Source organism: Channa argus, chromosome 19 (assembly GCF_033026475.1).
Source record: "Channa argus isolate prfri chromosome 19, Channa argus male v1.0, whole genome shotgun sequence".
NCBI lineage: Eukaryota > Metazoa > Chordata > Actinopteri > Anabantiformes > Channidae > Channa > Channa argus.
In genome coordinates this window covers 11807838-11826489 of record NC_090215.1, presented here as the reverse complement: position 1 = coordinate 11826489, position 18652 = coordinate 11807838, and positions in this window count along the sequence as shown.

The following is an 18652-nucleotide window of genomic DNA, read 5'->3' as shown; positions in this document are numbered from 1 at the left end:
TGACAGCCTCCATTGGCTCATTGAGCGAAACTAATAAGTTCCTTCAGTGTATTTGCCTATAAAATGTCATGATAAAATCATTAGAACATCCCAATACATTTTAAAAAGCACAAACATCCATTCATGCAGAGTCTGATTCAAACAGATTCAGCCTGGTATGAAACATTGGCAGGAGGCTGTTGTCCCTCTCCATGACATATGCACTGCATGACCAGGAGGGTGAAGAGTATGTTCAGGATTAAAAACTGACATGTGTAACGTCGCCACACATTTGTCATGTTCCTTTAAAATGCTAAAGTTCATTGTCTTTGATGCTGTTCACTGTTTGGTAAACTGTATTATTTTATAGGGAGGCGAAATGGAATCCATAATTTTTCAGGCATTTACGGTGCATCGCTTTAATGGGCATTTATTAAGCTGGTGATGAGAGGTAATATCCCACTTGATCAGAGATTAACAAAGAGCATTGCAGTGCACACTTTAATGCAAAGAGCTTAACTGCTTGAAGCGTGGCTTAATTTCTCTCAATTACAACTAAACTAATGTTTGGACTCCCTCAGCAAAGATGCACTATTCAAGCGCATAGCTGACCTAATGAGTGAAGAAACACTTGCTTGCATAATTAATGTCTCAAAACCTTCACTGTAGCTTAACCAATAGAAAAAAATGTCTTGTGTATGTACCAGAAACCTATTAAATTGCTGCTTGTTTGCTAAAAGAGAGGTTGGATGCCAGGATTCAGTATGCACTCTATTGTCCTTTACTGTCCCTGATTTTCTATCCCGGGGTGATACAGCAATGTGCTGCACTTTTAGGACAACAGCCTGCTATCTGCGAGGGTGAGCCCCCACGTCAGTCTCCAGCACGGTGCACAAACTGACATACTGTACGCCAGCCTGTGGTCACATTTGTTTTCAGGGCAAAGCGGAAACGCTCTGTGGCCACAGACTGCAGCATCAGTGTAGTCAAACTCAGCCAAGGCAACCTGAACAACCACAGCAAATACATGTAGATAAATAAGGTTTAAAAAGACAAGTGTTGCTTCACCTAAAGATGTGCGTATCATCGAGAGGATCTAGATTTTTAATTATTTCTTCTCTGTTTTAGTCTTAGTAATGAGCTGTTGCAGTTTAACAAAAAGCTCAAAATAAACAGCAACCATGACCTGCGTCTGTCAGACATTCATGTTTAGCGTAGTGATCATAATGTGTCCATAATAAACAAGAACATAACCACTCATGAAAGAAGGTCAACAGGACCTTCAGGGGGTGTACTGTACTGAGCTGCACCTGAACCGGACCCAACTGCAGGCTGGTGGGGTATCATGCAAAGTGCCACAAGCACCAAGCCCTCACAGACCTGTCACAGACTGAAGGTGTCACCCAGAAAACAGCAGTTAAATTAACCTCGATGGGCTCCAACAAAACATAGCCTTCAGCCTGTGTGCACAGTCCAACCAAGCCCTTTTTCTCTTCTGCCCGGTCCACTGACGCAATGCTGAAATAATGCTGGGATGATATCAGTACAGCAAACTTGGTATAATATAGAATGAGTCTGAAAATATCTTAGTTGGTCACATTATTTGGTTTTGGAAGCCCACCTATCAGCATCCAACGAAAAGTGTGTGCTGGTTCATTTGCATATGGGTATATTGTTGAGAGTTTGAGTACAGGGTGAGGACAAGCTTTAGCAGCATTAATGTTTTTAATCAGTCACAATGCTTCTCAAGAGAACTTCAACAAGACTGCACAGTCTACTTCAGAGGTCACCTTTATTATTTTACCAAGCCATGTTGACGTTTATAATTTGTGCCTAAAAGATCCAGTAATCGCCGTTGTTAGTTAAATAGGATCCAGTCAAAAAGGAAAGAAAGATAAAATTCACATTCTTCACAGTGCGTCTGTTTTAAAGTGGATTTGGTGGCCAAACTTCCATATAAATGAAGAGGCTATGCTAGACCCCACCAGAGACATACCATCAGAGCACACCAGAGCTGAGTTACTAAGAAGAAGCTTCCTCTTGTTTGGCTTGGAATTAGCTCTGAGAGCACACACACACATACACAGTCATTTCAGCACACACATACACTCTCCCTCAGCCTTTTTCACCCTTCTGCATCAATCTGTTCCCAAGCTGTTGCCACATTTTGGTGAATTTCCCAGGCTTATTCCTTGGCACAAGTGGATACTGGGGCTGATTACTTTAGCATGAACCCATCAAGTCTGCCCAGTGCCTGCAGAGCGTGCACGCTCACAAAAAAAAAAAACAACTACTATTCCCTCTGTCTTCGTGCAACGAGCCTCTCAAAGAAATGCAGTGTGCGATGATATAAGATAAAATGTTAACATTAGTTTAGCAAACATTTACAAAAACTGCACACACATACAAACAATAGCAATCTCTTTCCAGATGCACCAAGACACCATAACATCCACAGTGATCTTTAATAAGGAGCAACCACCAGCAACAAATCTAAACCTCATTAAAGAATATAAATTCAAAATCTATTCTGGCACTCAATCTAGTGCGGATTTTCTCTCTCTTTCTGTCTCATAAATTACAGTTCTGGTGCACTGTGCAAATATTACCAAGCTGTAAGACAGCTGTGTCCCATTAAAATGTGTTATGGTTGCTGATTTCCTACAGCACATGGTCATCATGCCAAATCTACAGCCAGTAATTAGTGGAGATGAAATGTTTAATTGTGCCTTAATTTTGATAAAATTTATCTGTCACCCATCCTATAATCAGGCATTATGCTCACAAATCAACTTCAGCAGATTTAAGCAGGGAGACATCCACTAACCTGACAGACATGTTGAGATGTCAGTGTCCTGCTCTAACTGCCTAGAACCCACGAAACAGGAGGGCATGCTAATACTGGTGAGAGGACTGTAATGCAGCGGTTTGGTTTTACCAAAATAGATAGTTCAGGATGTACAGTATCACATTTCCGCACAGGTATGATTGTGTGCATATATTCATGTGTGTATGTGTGTGCAAATTTGTGAAAGAATGCTGACAATCAGTTTACTACATAGTGTAAGAAGCAATGTCTGTGTGTACAGTTTGTCTCACTGTGAACAGACAACAAGAAGGGAGCTTGTGGGTGATCTTGTCAAAATCACAGGACAACAGGAAGAAAGCATTCTCCGACAGATGGAGGACAGGCGCGCAGGAGTGGGAGAAGGTCAAGAAGGGAGACACACAAAGCCTTCCACACTGATTGGGAGAGAGTGTACAATTTCTCAGGGTGCTAAACTGAGAAGTCCTGCCAAAGCACGGCAAAGCCAGGCTAAGAGGGGCTGCATGTGGCTCTCCTGTGGGAAACCGAAACTCAAGATTAGGCAGTAGAGAAGACTGCGTATTAGCCCTGATAGCAACAGGACGACTGAGACTGACGGTTAATAGTAATATTACAGCTTTATGAGCGGATGGATTATAGGGCAAATGATAAATTGCTCAACCAAGTAAACATTCTAATTCTGCTTGAGCTTGGTTTAGTTTTGTGCATCTTTTTAAAAGGATGTCTGGTTTAAGCGTAAGGCACAAATGCTTGAAGGGTGTCGTTTTGCATCAAATTCATAAATTACTTTAAAAAATAAAACAAATTTAACTATATAGTCTGAGCAACCTTGAACTGAGACAAAGTGTGTTTGTGGAATTGCACACAGTTAGGACAGCAGCCGTTTTACATATTTATGACTACTGTTGTCCCTGAGAGCGGCCGCCCCTCCCTAGGGGCATTATGGGTGATTATTGTCATCTCAGTGAAGCCAGTTATTCACCAACATGCACTGCATAAAACACATCATTACAAAGGACCACGACAGGAAATGAGACGTGGGGCAGGGCTCCAGGAGCAGCCCTTTCTAATCACAATGGCCAACTGTCACCCTCTGCACACACTTGTATGCCACAGCTTTAAGCAGCAGTGTGGAAGGATTTCACTGCAAACTTTTAAGTGGATCTGCAGTGGTAGGACATCCTGCATAACATGTGGCACCCATGATAATTACGGCAGAATTAACACAGACGGGTTTATGGCCCTTCTGCCGCCTGGAGATGGCTGCCAGATAGACACAGGCCTTGTGTTTGAGCAGGATACTTGGGTCCAGACGCCCACCCGTCTCTAACACTTCTCACTACAACAACTGTTCTGGAGGAGAGAACCACTTTCAGCAGAGCTGCCTGTCACAAACCCTCTCATCTTCAACAGCAGAGTCTGAATAAATTGAGGACAGTTCCTGGAAGCTGGCAGATTACAAACACAGAGTAGCCAAATGAATATTATTAGTGTTAGACTTATAGTCCATATTTAAATAAAGGTACTGACAAAGCAATGCTATTTAGTGCAAAACCCCCAAAATATGGTTACCTATTATTATATAGTAAATATGAGGTTATTCCAATCGTGATTTTGAGTTACCTGAAGGAACAACCTGTAAGATGTCAAAACTAGATCCTCTGTAGTGTGAACAGATGGGTTTCACCCGCAGACAACAGAATTCAAGACACGTTATCAGTCTCATGTATATGTGGTGATTGAACCTGATAACAAGGCCCATCAAAGCCTGCATCTCCCACGGAAACTCCATCCATGAAGCACCACTACAAGGGAGGGGACATCAATAAAGAAGAGCCAGTCACACTCTCGTCCTTGATTTCTTGGGGTTTTGTTCTTGGATTAAAGACGAACATTTGTGATTTGCATTTTAAAAAATCCTGATCAAAAGCAATTACCCTCCTCCTTCTGTATTTTTCTCACAACAAATGAATCAGATTACAGGCCTTGGTGAGCATTGGCTTCTTATGGCCTCGTTGCACTGACAATATTTGAAGTTTCCTGCAGTAACTTCATTAGGCGTATTTTGTCCAGAATTAGTGGAGCGTGCTGAAAATTGCTAATGACAGATGTTTCTCCACACTGTCACACTCCTTGTATCATTTGATTTGGAAAGCAACATACGGTGTTCTGCTCCATCAGTATGTCACAGACTGTCTGCAAACAGCTGGTCATAACTCAGTTCAGTGAAAACCATTACTTTCCAATGAAGTGCTGGACACGTTCCAAATTGTGTTTTGGCATGGCCTCAGCTGCACCCATGATGCAGTGCAGCCCAGTGTTGCAGGTACACATGGAGGAGCAGAGGAAGGGCGAAGGTAGCAGGTGAAGAGGTTTTCTATGAGCCCTCTGTCTCTCTGCTCTCCAACCAGGCACAGCACTCTGACAGTGGATGAATACTGGGAGAGCATACACACTGTGTGAACAAGGAGGAGACAAAAATAATATAATAACACCTGTTGTTGTAAGATTAATGGTATGAAGTTGCAACATCTGGTGCTTCATTCTTCCTTAACAACACATGAAAAGTTTGGTAGCAATGTGGCACAAGTGATGTTTTGATTTAAAAAATGTGATTCATGTACAACTATTCCTGAGCTAGTTAAGTTGGCTAAATAGTTTTTGAATTATTAGCCAATTAAAACTATTGTAAGTAATGTGAGTTTAGTCACTGGTCAGAACCAGATCATCTTTAAGAAAGTAATACATTTTGGGAATCACACTTGTTTCCTTTTTTCTGACTGTGTGTTAGAAACTTAAGAGGTGCCATGATTGCATGCAAAAATTACAGTAAAAACCAGAGTTTCTGTGAAATAATTAAATGTAGTTGTACTACAATAATATTTCACTTTTACTACTTTACATTTAATAACCAGCCTTAGCCATTAGTTACTTTACGACTTTACTTTTGCAGGAAATGTTTAGTTTTTGCTCTTCTTTTAAGAAATAAGAAAGTGCTGTCTGGACAGGTTTTTTTGCGCTAAACTCTCAATAATGTGATAATAAAACGATTCCACATTATATGTAGATTCAATAAGCAATAAATATTCCTGTAATTAAAAGGTAAAGATTCTGTGTTCAACGACAAAGCTCTGGCCAGGAAGACAGTGCTGTGTGCCAGGAAATCTCACAGCTCAGCTGCTGCTTGCATGCAGCAGAAGTGTCATTGACACCTCCCTCCATCTCTAAAGATAAGGCAGTAATGACGTTCTGTATTCCTGGGCCTGTCAAGTCTGGGTGTTAGTCACTATTTGGCCCAGGTGTTAAAGATCTCAACGCCAAATACAGTACTGTACATTAGCATCCTGACAATTTCTCAATCTACTATTTGAAGGTTAAGCAGATAATAGATAAAGTGTGTTTCAGCTCACGAATGCTGTGCTATGGCAAAAACACAAAAATGCTCACTGTTTCTGCAGTGATTAGTGGGTGATTGATTGCATTACATGTCACTATTATCACACTCCACAGCCTGTGGAGCTTCTTAGCTAACAAGACAGACTGCCCCATGAAGCATTGCAATTTAGAGTATTGATTCTCTGACCTCTGTAAATATCTGATTCTTTTATCTCCTCACTGACTATACGACTGTATAACTGTTTGGTAGCAAAACTGACAAAACACAAGAGAATTGTATTAATGAAGACAAATGTGTGAACCTTTAAAGTCCTTTTGGATGTTTTTTTTTCTCTGTTGCAGCGGCCTTTTCTCTCAATCATTGTAATAACAGTGATCCCAGTCAGAGCTTTGACAGCTCAGAGATGAGGCTGCCCTCGTTCTACACAGTGCTCATTTTGGCACAAGAGGAAACAAAGTGACTGGACTGACAAACACAGATCTTTCGTTTATGTTTGAATGCACCATTGGCTGTATACAAGCACTTTGTGTATTTAATTTGTTTTTTTTTAAAGTGAAAATTAAACAGCCATGAGCAGCATCATTGAAAAAAGTAACCGTAACATAAATTTGAATATACTGAACATAGCTGAAAGATCAAAATTTTTTCTTTTTTTTCACAGGCGAACAAGACTAGAATCGACAAAACAACGTTAAGCACATAGCATGGGAAACATTTTAGCTGCATATTTGGACTCTAGACTTAATCAAACAGCTGTCATCTGTACATTCGTTTCAATAAAACACAAAAATATATCAGACTATAAAAGGGATAAACATATATTGGTAACAGTAGACATCTAGAATAAAGTTATTCAAACTTCAAATCCATTTCATATATATATATATATATATATATATATATATATATATATATATAAAAAATAAATAACTAAATATTTTTAGTTATGATATGACATTGGGCAGTGTGCCTTGTTTTTCTATGAATGAACCACATCATTTACGTTTCGGGGATGAGAAGCTGCCCTGATATCAGAGTCATGTCATTATCTCCTCTCACATTGTTATTAGACTATCAGCAGTACACGGAGCATCTTTAAGGGAAATTGCCCCATTAGGCTTCTCACTTGTCAATAAAGCCTTTTATTTCTGGTATTAATGTTGGCTCGTGTGGAGTGCAGTAATGTGTTGATGTTTGGCCGTGAGTGAAAAATAAAACATCATTTGTGTTTCTACGGTCACCTAAACATGGAGGCCACTGTCCACAAAGCATGTTATGTTCCCGATTTTAATGGGATGTTGTTATTTGGGCTGTTAGAAGACATATCTAATTGAGCTATTCCTGGCATTACACAGAGATACAATTAACTTACTTTACAGGTGCTAATGTAAAACTGACAGCACTAAAAGTGCTATAATAACTAATTATCTATAATAAATGAGATATTTAGCCATTTTAATGTGCCAATCCCCATCTTGTACTCCCTGACCCAAAACTGACAATTGTGTTAATTAGATCTGATGAGGTTAGTTGACACAAATCTACCTTTAACCACATTAAAGTGAAAGGAAGAAGACACTGCCCTTGGAGTCATCAACTCAATCAACACTAATGACTCTAACACTTTCTTGAATTTAATACTGATCACACACTTAATTGAAGCCCGAACAAGGGACGTTGAAGAAGCAGGAGGAATGTGTGGACAGGATTTCTTCTTCAATTTTCATGTTTTTTATAATTGATACAACTTAAGAATAATGCCACATGTCCAGACATTATGTCAGAGTAAAAAACAGAGAAAGGCAAGTAAATAATTACAGTGACATTATTCATGCAGTCTTTATTTTCTATTCTCTTCTCTTTTCACTGCCTGTTTATTTCTTGACCTTCACATTTCCTCTGCTGTTGTCTTTTATGCCGTTTTACTGATCAGATTTCCATGTTTAGCGTCTCCGCAGTCACTTTAGTACGCTCCGAGGCTTTCCTCTGATTTCACCAACAAAAAGTCACATTTATCCCTGTAATTGGCTTCAGCACTTAAGTGGATAATGCAGTTATTACTGCATTCTTTGTTTCATTTCTTCCCATCCACTGATTCTTCATTTCATTCCATTTCTTTCCTTTTCTCTGTGTTTTTTTTTTTTTCTGAAACTGTTGAGCTGGTAAGTTCAATGCAGAGCCACGTGTGCACTCTGGAAAGGTAATCTAGAAGCCAGTTGAGCCATGACAAATAGGGACAGCTGGCCTAATTGAATCATTTGAGCTAAGACAGCTCAACTTGGTTATCCCCTCTGCAGCCCTCACTGATATCAGTGTGGGAATCATTAGCCATGAAATCATGTCTGCTCTCTCTGACTGCATCCTTTATGACATGACAGCCAGCCCTGCCTGTCTCTTTCACTCTAATACCAAAAAGAGTCCTTCATCATAAACAGGCAGAGGTGGAGGCAACCAGAACTGAGTGGGATGGTTGTTTCCCTTATTCCGGACACTTGTTCTTACAAAACTCTTTCATCAATTGTCATGTACAGTGCTTAGTGCTTACATCGAGGCAATCGTGGAAAACCAAATTCTAAACATGTAAATGTAGTTTCATCCTGATTTCAGTGTTAGATCTAATTTCCCAAAATACTTTTGTATTTCTATAAGGCTCCACAATCTTCTACATATTAAGATATGCATTGCCAGATCTCATATGGATAAAACCTAAAAATAAGTGTTTGAGATATATTGGTTTAACAATTTGTATTTGCCCAAATATGCCTAGCTAGAAGTTTATTATTCTCATCTCTAGCCTTAGTGTAGTGATGCAGAGTGACTATGAGCCCAATGAATGGTCCTTGTGCTCTCCGTAATAATGGACATCCATTCTTGAGCGAGGATGCCTAGCTTAATGGTGCTCAGACTGGGGATACTGTGCAATGTTCAGGCCCATTTCCTTTTGACTCACATTCCACTGGGGTGGCATGACCCCAATGAGACGTCTGCTTTCCCCAGGTGGCAGTGAGCAATGTTTCTCCACAGTGTGGGGGCATGGGAGCGAGGAGACCCTTCTTTGCCCAGTGGGTTGGGCTGGAAAAACAGACGCCCACACAGACTCACACATCTCTTGCGCACACATGCACTCAGTTGCACCCTTCACACCCTCGGGGGGTGGGGGGGTGGGGGGGTGGGGGTCCAGCCCGCTTTCAAGTAAATTTTGGCGTGAGCAATTATTGAGGGTTAAGGAGTGACAGGTCTATTCCAGGTTTCAACAGGCGCACAGAAGAGAAGTGGGTTGACAATCGCCTGGAATTACCACGCGGGCTGAGGCAGTGTGCCGGACTAAGTGAGCTGCATGTCTGTCTGCCTCTCTTTTTCTCCCCCAGGGCTTTTTAGACAAGCACTTTGTCTCTCCCTGGATGTTTACACATCATTAAGGTGCCCCTGTCTCATCTCTGCTCTGTCCTTTAAAGAACAAGGGTCTGAGGTGGAAGAAAAGACAGTTTCTGGCCAAGCGTGAGGGAAGGAAAGCAGTGCTGCAGATTAGGCAGCAAATCCTACAGACAGTGACAAAAGACAAGAGGAGCTGCTTATGTACTGATGGGGAGTTTCAGAATCTCAGAAATCCTCCTATATATTTTACAATCAAAACTTTTATGACATAATGTTTTTTTTCTTTTGGATCAGCTACTAATCATTTACCACTTTTTCAAATGTGTATATTAGAAAAAAATGTACAATAATTATTATTAACCAAAGTAAGGCAATCAGTGATTGTTTGCATGGACACATCATCAACAGAGCTTTTAAAAGAACTTTATGAAATTGACTTCTGAGGGGAAAAAAAGCAGGAAAGTCTGGTGTGTGGCAGACACGTTAGACAACACTGGTAATGAAGCATTGGCAGAAAGTGATAATTATTTTAATTAATGATAATGGTTTTAATGATTCAACATTTTGGCTAATTGATTATGATTGATTGCACATTACTAAAAAAGGAAAGTGAATCAGGGAGGTAATCACGGAGATGACAGCACAGGTCAACACTACAGCATGACGGAACATACACTACACATGCTAATCAGACCCACAGAGACGAAGAGAGGGAGCGGGAGAGACGGGCAGGTGGAGGGAGGGATGGAGAGATGGAATATGAAGAGTCACTGGGATCCCGAGAAAGTGAAAATAAACAAAACAGACTTAGAGATAAAAAAACATCATATAAATAGGAGGAAAAGAGGGGCAGAAATATGACAGTTCATCTGGCTGACTTATTTGTGTTTAGTAAAATCTGCACATTTAGAGTGACTTTGAGAAGGGGAGTGCACTTTGTTCAAAGAACTGTTTTGTTTGCAGCAAACTTATACAATAACATTTTAATAAAATTAAAATTCATGAATTTACTTAACAAAGGATCTCTGTCTATTTAAAGTGGTTATGTTTATTATATGATCGACTTCAACTTCTGCACTAAGACACATCTAGGTGAGGTATCTCTCATTACAGTAACTTTGTTTAATTACGACCTAATTGTACATGTTTATGAGTAAAATTAGATTTTATTTGCAGTGGGTGAAAAAAATTTTTTAATATTATATTCTAGACATGAAGTGCACTTTTCTTCTCCAAGAGGTACCGTATCAGTAACACTAGTGTCTCTTCACAGCCACTTGACGTGTGTTTGAACCAGGGAGCAGGCACCAGATCTTCTGCATGCTCATCATCACCCAATGACCCAGCCAGTGATGAACATTTAGGGACGGAGTCAGTACTGCCTCTCATGTTCTCCATCTCCTCCTCCTGCTTTTCTCCATCGTGTGATTTTTCTGCTTTCCAGACTCCCCACTTCACCTCCATCATCAGTTGCTATTGTCAAAGTTCTGCCCCATCCCAGGAGCCCATGCAAATCTGTCCCCTAATTTTGGTGAAGTGTCCTGCCCTCGGCCACCCCTCACCCCTACCCCTACCCCTCCTCCTTCTTCCTAGCCCACCTCCGTCTTACAAGTTGAGAAGCTCTTCAGAGTGGATGGACTGGGTTTGAGTTTAATTAATGAAATGTATGATAATGTGATTTCTTTAATAGAATGACATAGTCTAATGGTGTTGCGTGATTATGATTAATACAGTACTTTGGCGGGAGTGAACATCAGCCAAGGGCTAAATGAGGACCCTCTCTCTCCAGATCCCGGCCTGGACACATTTCAGCTCTGCTTTGGACCTCTGAACAGCTGTGGCTGTCTCTTAGCTTAGATAGTAAATGTGGAAATTACTGAATAGCATGTGCTTTACTTTGCCTAAGTCATTTTTAAAGGAATAGTTTAATGTTATGGGAAAACAACTTTTAGATGAGAGTGGTATTAATCTTGGAATCTAATACTCCCCAAGAAATAAGCAGATTCCTCAGAATGAAGAGCTTCTCTTAAATTACAAACATACGTATACTGTAGCTTCCCTATCATTTTGATGAAAGGGGTCAATATTTTTTTGTCTTTAATAAACTGATATGACTAAATCCATCTCCAAAAGCTGCATCTTTTTTCATTTTTGCATTGTCAACTGTTATGTCAACCCCACATGTAGGAGATTTATGTCAGAAAATGAGCACTCGTGCTTTCATTTGTAATGATCCCATGGGCCAAAGGTTACTATTTTCTCTTTCAGATGGCAGTCAAGCATGAATCATATTATCCTTGAAGCTGACTGAATGAAGAGGGTAATGATGTAGACCAAGGCCACTTATTTTCCCTTTGATTTCTGTGTTGTGTTTTTCACATATTCTGCTTAATTTTACATTGTGGCAAGAAAACTTTTCATTAGTCTATGCTCTGTTTCGATGCACGAAATGTCAAAACCCATTACATCATTGCATTTTAGTTTTGAGCTCCAGAAGTGACATCTTTGGCAGTCAGTGGGAGGTTGTTAATCGATGCTTCTCTTTCAGAAACAAAGTCTTCCATCATATGCACCTGTCTGAAGGTTGTTTAAAGGACAGAAGTGAAGCCATCGTCTGGAGAAACAGGAGGTTTGAGGGAAGTGCTTCTCCAAAACCGTTTGTCACTCTGATATCTGGTAAATGTGATAATTAATACTGTAATTTAACTAAACCCACTCTGCGAGGTCTGTAATTAAAACTGATGTACCTACTTAGCACACCAAGCATCACAGGTGGGCCCAAATTAATCTGCAAATAGAGCTAAATTGCCTGTGCTTAGCGTTTTTGTCAACGTCACTCACTTTGGGGGGAAATATCTGTAATTAATTCTGATATAACAAAGTCATAAATTTGAGGTTAAACGCAGCCTTGACAACAGACGCGATGACAGCAAGAGACCTCATCTAGCCGTTCCAGATGGGATCCAAGACTCTGTGTTCTCCCAAGAACTTGGCTGAGATTTCTTCTAACAACTGTTTGTTTCTATAAAGATAAGAGGAGATATACAAAGATAGACTCATCTTTTCCTGCACTGCTTCCTCTCCTTTTTTTTTTTTCAATTTTGAGAAAATCAAAATGAACTGGAGTGAAAACTGACTTCCAGGCTACAGAACGGAAAATGACATGATTAGTTCTGGATGGAAGCCAAATGAATGAATGCATTTTTGATTTTGACTTGCAAGGAAGTTGCAGCCACACAATTTACAAGCTTGTATAGTCTGATTTTGGGCTCCTCCGTAACATGTCTGGGCTATTAAAAAATAACAGTTTACTATACATACTTTATTTGTAAGTACATTTGGTAGGTCACACAACTTGCTGCTGTTCACACAGCCTGGCAAATATCAGCTTTTCCTTTGAGGAAAATCTGTCACTGAGCCTCTTTAGGTCAAATGTGTGCAAATCATTCCAAAAATAAAGTTTATTAAATTAACAGCGGAACTGAATGTCCCTACCTTGTTTTTTGCACATTCACTGCTCTGAAGAAGATTCAGTTCACAATCTGACCAGTGTCATTAGCAGCTACAGACCCCCCCTACATATGGGTTTAAAATCATCAAGGACTGTAACTGCATCAAATTAGTACCTGAATAATGTAAAATGAAGGTGAATTGGTATGAAAGGCTTCTGCTATGAATGCTCAGTATTGTTTATTGCACTCTCCTGGGTTTATGTTCTGGTTTGTTATACGCATCACACACACATGGCACGCTGCTATTGTCGAGCAAAAAAGTAGATTAAACTCAACGACAGTCAAATCAAAGAAATAATCACATATTTATGAATATTTAATATGGTCATGGCAAATAAGGCAAGTAATTAGGAGTTTCCATAAATTAGCAAATTGTTATTTTATGTTAATGAGAGATCTTCAGCTTTTTCTCATGAATAATTTATGAATCAACAAAAAAGTTTAGTGGGGAAGGATTGAGGAAATCACGCACATGTGCAGAGACACACAATCACGCAGCTTTCCTCCAGTTACTATTGTTTGGTTCAATTTATCACTTGATATTTATGAGGAGATGTACAATGCAGCCGGCTGTAGAGCTGTTTTGGAAGGAGAGGTGATACTGGCATCACAAGGAGACACCACAAATGTCTTTTCATATCTACTTTATTTTATTTTTTTAAACGCAGAATTTTAGAAGCTTTTGTCTTAAAGGTAGAGAACTAAGAGGCCTTGGAAGGGAGAGAATGTGAGAAAAGTAAATAAATGAGGGAAACTGGCTGTTAAACACTGGTAAAATGTAAAAATAAATAAATAAATTACAGGAGAGAGGAGTTGGAGGAAATCTGAGAATGAGTGTACAGTGAAAACTGGCACACTGGAGAGCTGGGAGGGGTCCCACTAAAGGGGATAATAGGAAGGCGGAGAACAGGAGTGGGTGGGGCAGAGAGGGCAGCAAGTCAGAAAACAAGAGCAAAACAAATCTGTGATCTGGAACTCAGAGAGCAGCCACTCAAGAGGGATTAATGAGAAGTAGGAGGCTGTGAAATTATGTGGCCTTTGAGTGGGGAGAATGGCCCTAGCAGAGCATGGCCCTGAAATGAGGTGAGACAAACTTCACCTGATCCACAATTAACGGCATAATGCGAAGGGGTGACACAGGGTCACAGTATGGGAGGGGAAGGATGGGAGGTGGGGGGATCACAAATTCACTTTGTGGCAAATTATTACCCCTCCAAAAAAGGCAGCCATCAGAATCTGAGAGTCAGTGAGGAGAGGAGAGGATTTTATACACCTGTCTTAAAAAAAAAGGGAATAACGACAGGGGTGAAAGGAAAGCTTGTTAAAAAGATTTATGCTTAATAAGGACAGACAGTGGCAGCGGATAGAGACAATTAATGGTATGGAAAAGCATAAATAAAGAGTGAGACACAGGAGGAAAATGGGGTTGAGTTGATTGCACAGGGGTTGAGGAGCAATAACAGGAGCACAAATGATTAAGCGGTGTTAGGGACTAAGAACACTTGTTTGCAAGGACAATCTTTGTGTGCTTTTGTTGTCTGCCGGCCGCCTTTATCTTTGTGTAATTCTCCGTCTGATGAAATGTGTTTAAAGAGATGAACTGGGATCGGAGGAGCCGTCCTGACATGATTATGAGGGATTCATCTGCAGCCATCTGCCACTGTTATGAAAGGGGGGGGTGGGGGCTGTGTGTGGGGGGTGGGGGGTGGGGGGGATAGCAGAGAGATAGAGAGAGAAAGGGAGAGAGATGGAGGGAGGAAAGGAGGGAGAGAGGAGGGAAGTGCAGACCTTCTGTTCAACAACGCTGCCACAAACCCACCATTACACAGGCCTCTGGCCTAACATGCAGACTTGCTTTGCCCCAGTATCTGGAGGTGAGTTTAGGGTCCATTGAAAAAGAAAAACTGAAATGTTCCATAAAACTTGTGAACTTATTGTTGTTTTACATTATTCCCATCTTTAATGCTGCACACAGGTTGATGAAAGCTGTTCGACTCAGCATGTTCAGATCAAACTATATGATTTTGTATCATATTTTTTTATGTTCCAACTTGGAAACGGCACCTACAGACTACATCATATTCACACACCAGTTGGAGGAGAGGGCACAGCAGATGGGTCCATTGCTCATCACAATGTCCACTTGTTCTGAAGGGGAAAGCGGGGGCCTCAGACAGCATGCCTTAAGTTGTGTAATAGGCTTTTTTAGTGTCACAAATGAAAATCGCACATGGATTTTTTTTTTTCTCTCAAGTCGTTTTCCCTTTTTTTGGACTGGAAAATTTGTTCACACTGCTCAACATCCTTGTGGATAAAAATGGACTACAAAAAAGTTGGAGAACATATACGACAAACATGATCTTGTGGCAGCACATAACTCAGGCAAAGAGTCCTCAAACTTGGTGGTATTTAACAGTAGCCTACCTAGTGACATTATCTCACTCCTTAATCTGTCAGCAGTTTTCATGGCAGCTGCAATGTAGCTTTTTACCAGTTATAAAATCCTCGTCTGTGGTATTTGCCGCTATAATTTTTCGTCTTTTTAGGATCGCTTTGTTCCATGTGTGAAAAAGCCTCCAGTTCTCCAGTGTTTTAACAAAGCACCTATTTCATCTTTGCCCACTAAGACTGAGCCATCACTTCATATTACAGGTCAACGTTACGGTGCTTAATTATGTGCAGGCTGCTTGGGGCTCCTAATAACCTGTCATTGAGGGGAATTTGAATGTCACACCATATTGTTGGACCCTAATGGCAGCAGGCAGATCCACTGATGAGCCGTTTTGGGACAATTACAGCAGATATTCAAATCACAGGTTTGTGTGTGTGTGTGTGTGGTACCACACATAGTCTGACAGGGATAGACCAACAATTGGTGTGCACATCTACACACACCTGTTGTGTCTTGACCTCTCGTGATACATAAAGAAGCCACCTCCTCCTCCCTCTGCTGCTGCTGAGGAAACTGTTTAACTGCAGCCTGATCGCTTTTATTATCTTCTTAATCCAGATATCAGCGATTTCATCAAGCCGGGAAGATATGCATATCATGAATTATTTTGACACTAGGACCTTTTAATTTTCGCCAGCAATATTTCATCCCACCAATCAGTGCCTAGAGTCGTTGTCGGTGAGCGGACGTGGCGGTGTCAGAGGACGAGGCTCCCCCCCTGAGGATCCAAATCATCCGGGGAGACAGTAATGAGCTATGGCCACAATTATGAGCTGCCTGTGTGTGCATGCATCTGATTAAGGCCCCATGCAAGCTGCTGCAGAAAAAAGGAGGAGCACACATATGGATATACAATGCAAGAAATATACATCAAAGATTTAATTTACATAATAAAACATAATGCTCTTGTTTGGCCTTATACAATGTCCACTGAAGTAGGCTCTGTGCATTTTACTCAGACTTGTTTGGCCGTTGGTATTGTAACTGAGTACATCGCTTGCTGGAGAAGGCTACTTTTTACTACTTCTTTAATGTTGCTTGAGGGATGCACCATACACTTAAATTGGAAATACTGCACATTTATTGGATAAATATAGTCTAAACTTTCAACATTAAACTGCTGAATATGTTAATGAATATTTAATAATATTGCCTAATGTTCATTAAATTACAAGTAAAAGTGCATAAACATTAAATACGTCTAAGAAAAAATGTTTATCCACTTTTACTTACATAATTAAATACTTTTTACAATTGTCCTTTGAACATCACAGTGGATCCTTTTCTTACTCCATGCAAAGTAATATTGTAGACTCAAACCATACACTGATCAGGTATAACATTGTGACCACCTCTGCAATTTAATTTAATCCATTACAGTGAATTCTACTTTTACAAGGTTATAATGTTTTGGCTGCCTCATTTTAAATAGAGTAGCCAAAACATTAGAATCACCTCTTCTTATATTGCACTCCAGTATGGCTCCACTACGCACTTTGACCTCAATAATAAACACATAGTACAACCCCAATTCTAAAAATTTTGGGAAGATATGACAACGTAAATAAACACTGAATGCAATGATGTGCAAATATCATCAACCCATATTTTATTCACTATAGAAAATATTATAACATGGAAAATATTAGCTCATTTTGAGTTTGATGGTAGCAACACATCTCAAAAAAGTTGGAAGAGGGGCAACAAAAAGTTGAAAAAAGTAATTGCTGCAAATTAAAAACAAATTCAGCACCATTTGACAACTAATTAGGTTGATTAGCATGATGACATGATGACATTAATTAGCAAAATAACATGAGCCTCTCAAATGTAAAGATGGGCAGAGGTTCACCAATCTGAGACAAACTGGATCCAAAAACCAAAAGAATTTCAGAAAAATGTTCCTCAACATAAAATTGCAAAGACTTTGCAAATCCCACCTTCTACAGAACATAATTCTACAGTACATAATACCATCAAAACATTCAGAGAATCAGAACGAATCTCTGTGCACAAGGGACAAGGCCAAAGGTCAAAACTGGATGCATGTGATCTTTTGGCCCCTCAGGCAGCACTACATTAAAAACAGACATGATTCTCTACTGGACATCACTGCATGGGCTCAGGAACACTTCCAGAAATCACTGTCTGTGAACATGGTTCGTCGTGCAGTCCACAAATGTAATTTGTGAACATGCCATATGTGAACATGATCCAGAAATGCTGCCGTGTTCTCTGGGCCAAAGTTTCTTTAAAATAGTCTGAGGCAAAACGGAAAACTGTTCTGTGGTCAGATGAATCAAAATTTGAAATTCGTTTTGGAAATCATGGATGCCGTGTCCTGTGGACTAAAGAGGACAGTGGACAGTTCAAAAGCCTGCATCTCTGATGGTATGGAGCTGCATTAGTGCCTATGGCGAGTGCAGCTTACACATGTGGAAAGGAAACCATCACTGCTGAAAAGTACATGGAGGTTTAAGAGCAAAATATGCTCCCATCCAGATAACATCTCTTTCAAGGAAGGCTTTGCATATTTCACCAAGACAATGCTAAACCACATGCTGCATCCATCACAACAGCATGGCTTCACAGGAGAAGAGCCTGGTACTGAACTAGCCTGCCTGCAGTCCAGACCTTTCACTAATAGAAAACATTTGGCGCATCATAAAATGAAAGATCTGGCAATAAAAGGCCCAGGACTTTTGAGCAGCTAGAATCCTGCATCAGATTAGAATGGGACAACCTTCCACTCCTAAACTAAAGCGACACTCCTCACTTCCCAGACATTTACAGACAATTGTTAAAAGTAGAGGGGATGCTACACAATGGTAAACATCACCCTGTTCCAACTTTGTTGAGATGTGTTGCTGCCATCAAATTCAAAATGAGCTAAAATTTTCCATGAAATGTTAAAATTACTGTTTCATCTGATATGTTGTTTATGTTTTATTTACAATAAAATATGAGTTGATGAGATTTGCAAATCATTGCATTCTGTTTTTATTTATGTTTTACAAATCTCCCTAACTTTTTTGGAATTGGGGTTGTAGAATGAACACCTTTTTGACAGTTTCAACCTAAAAACTGAGAAATTATAACCTTGTAAAAGT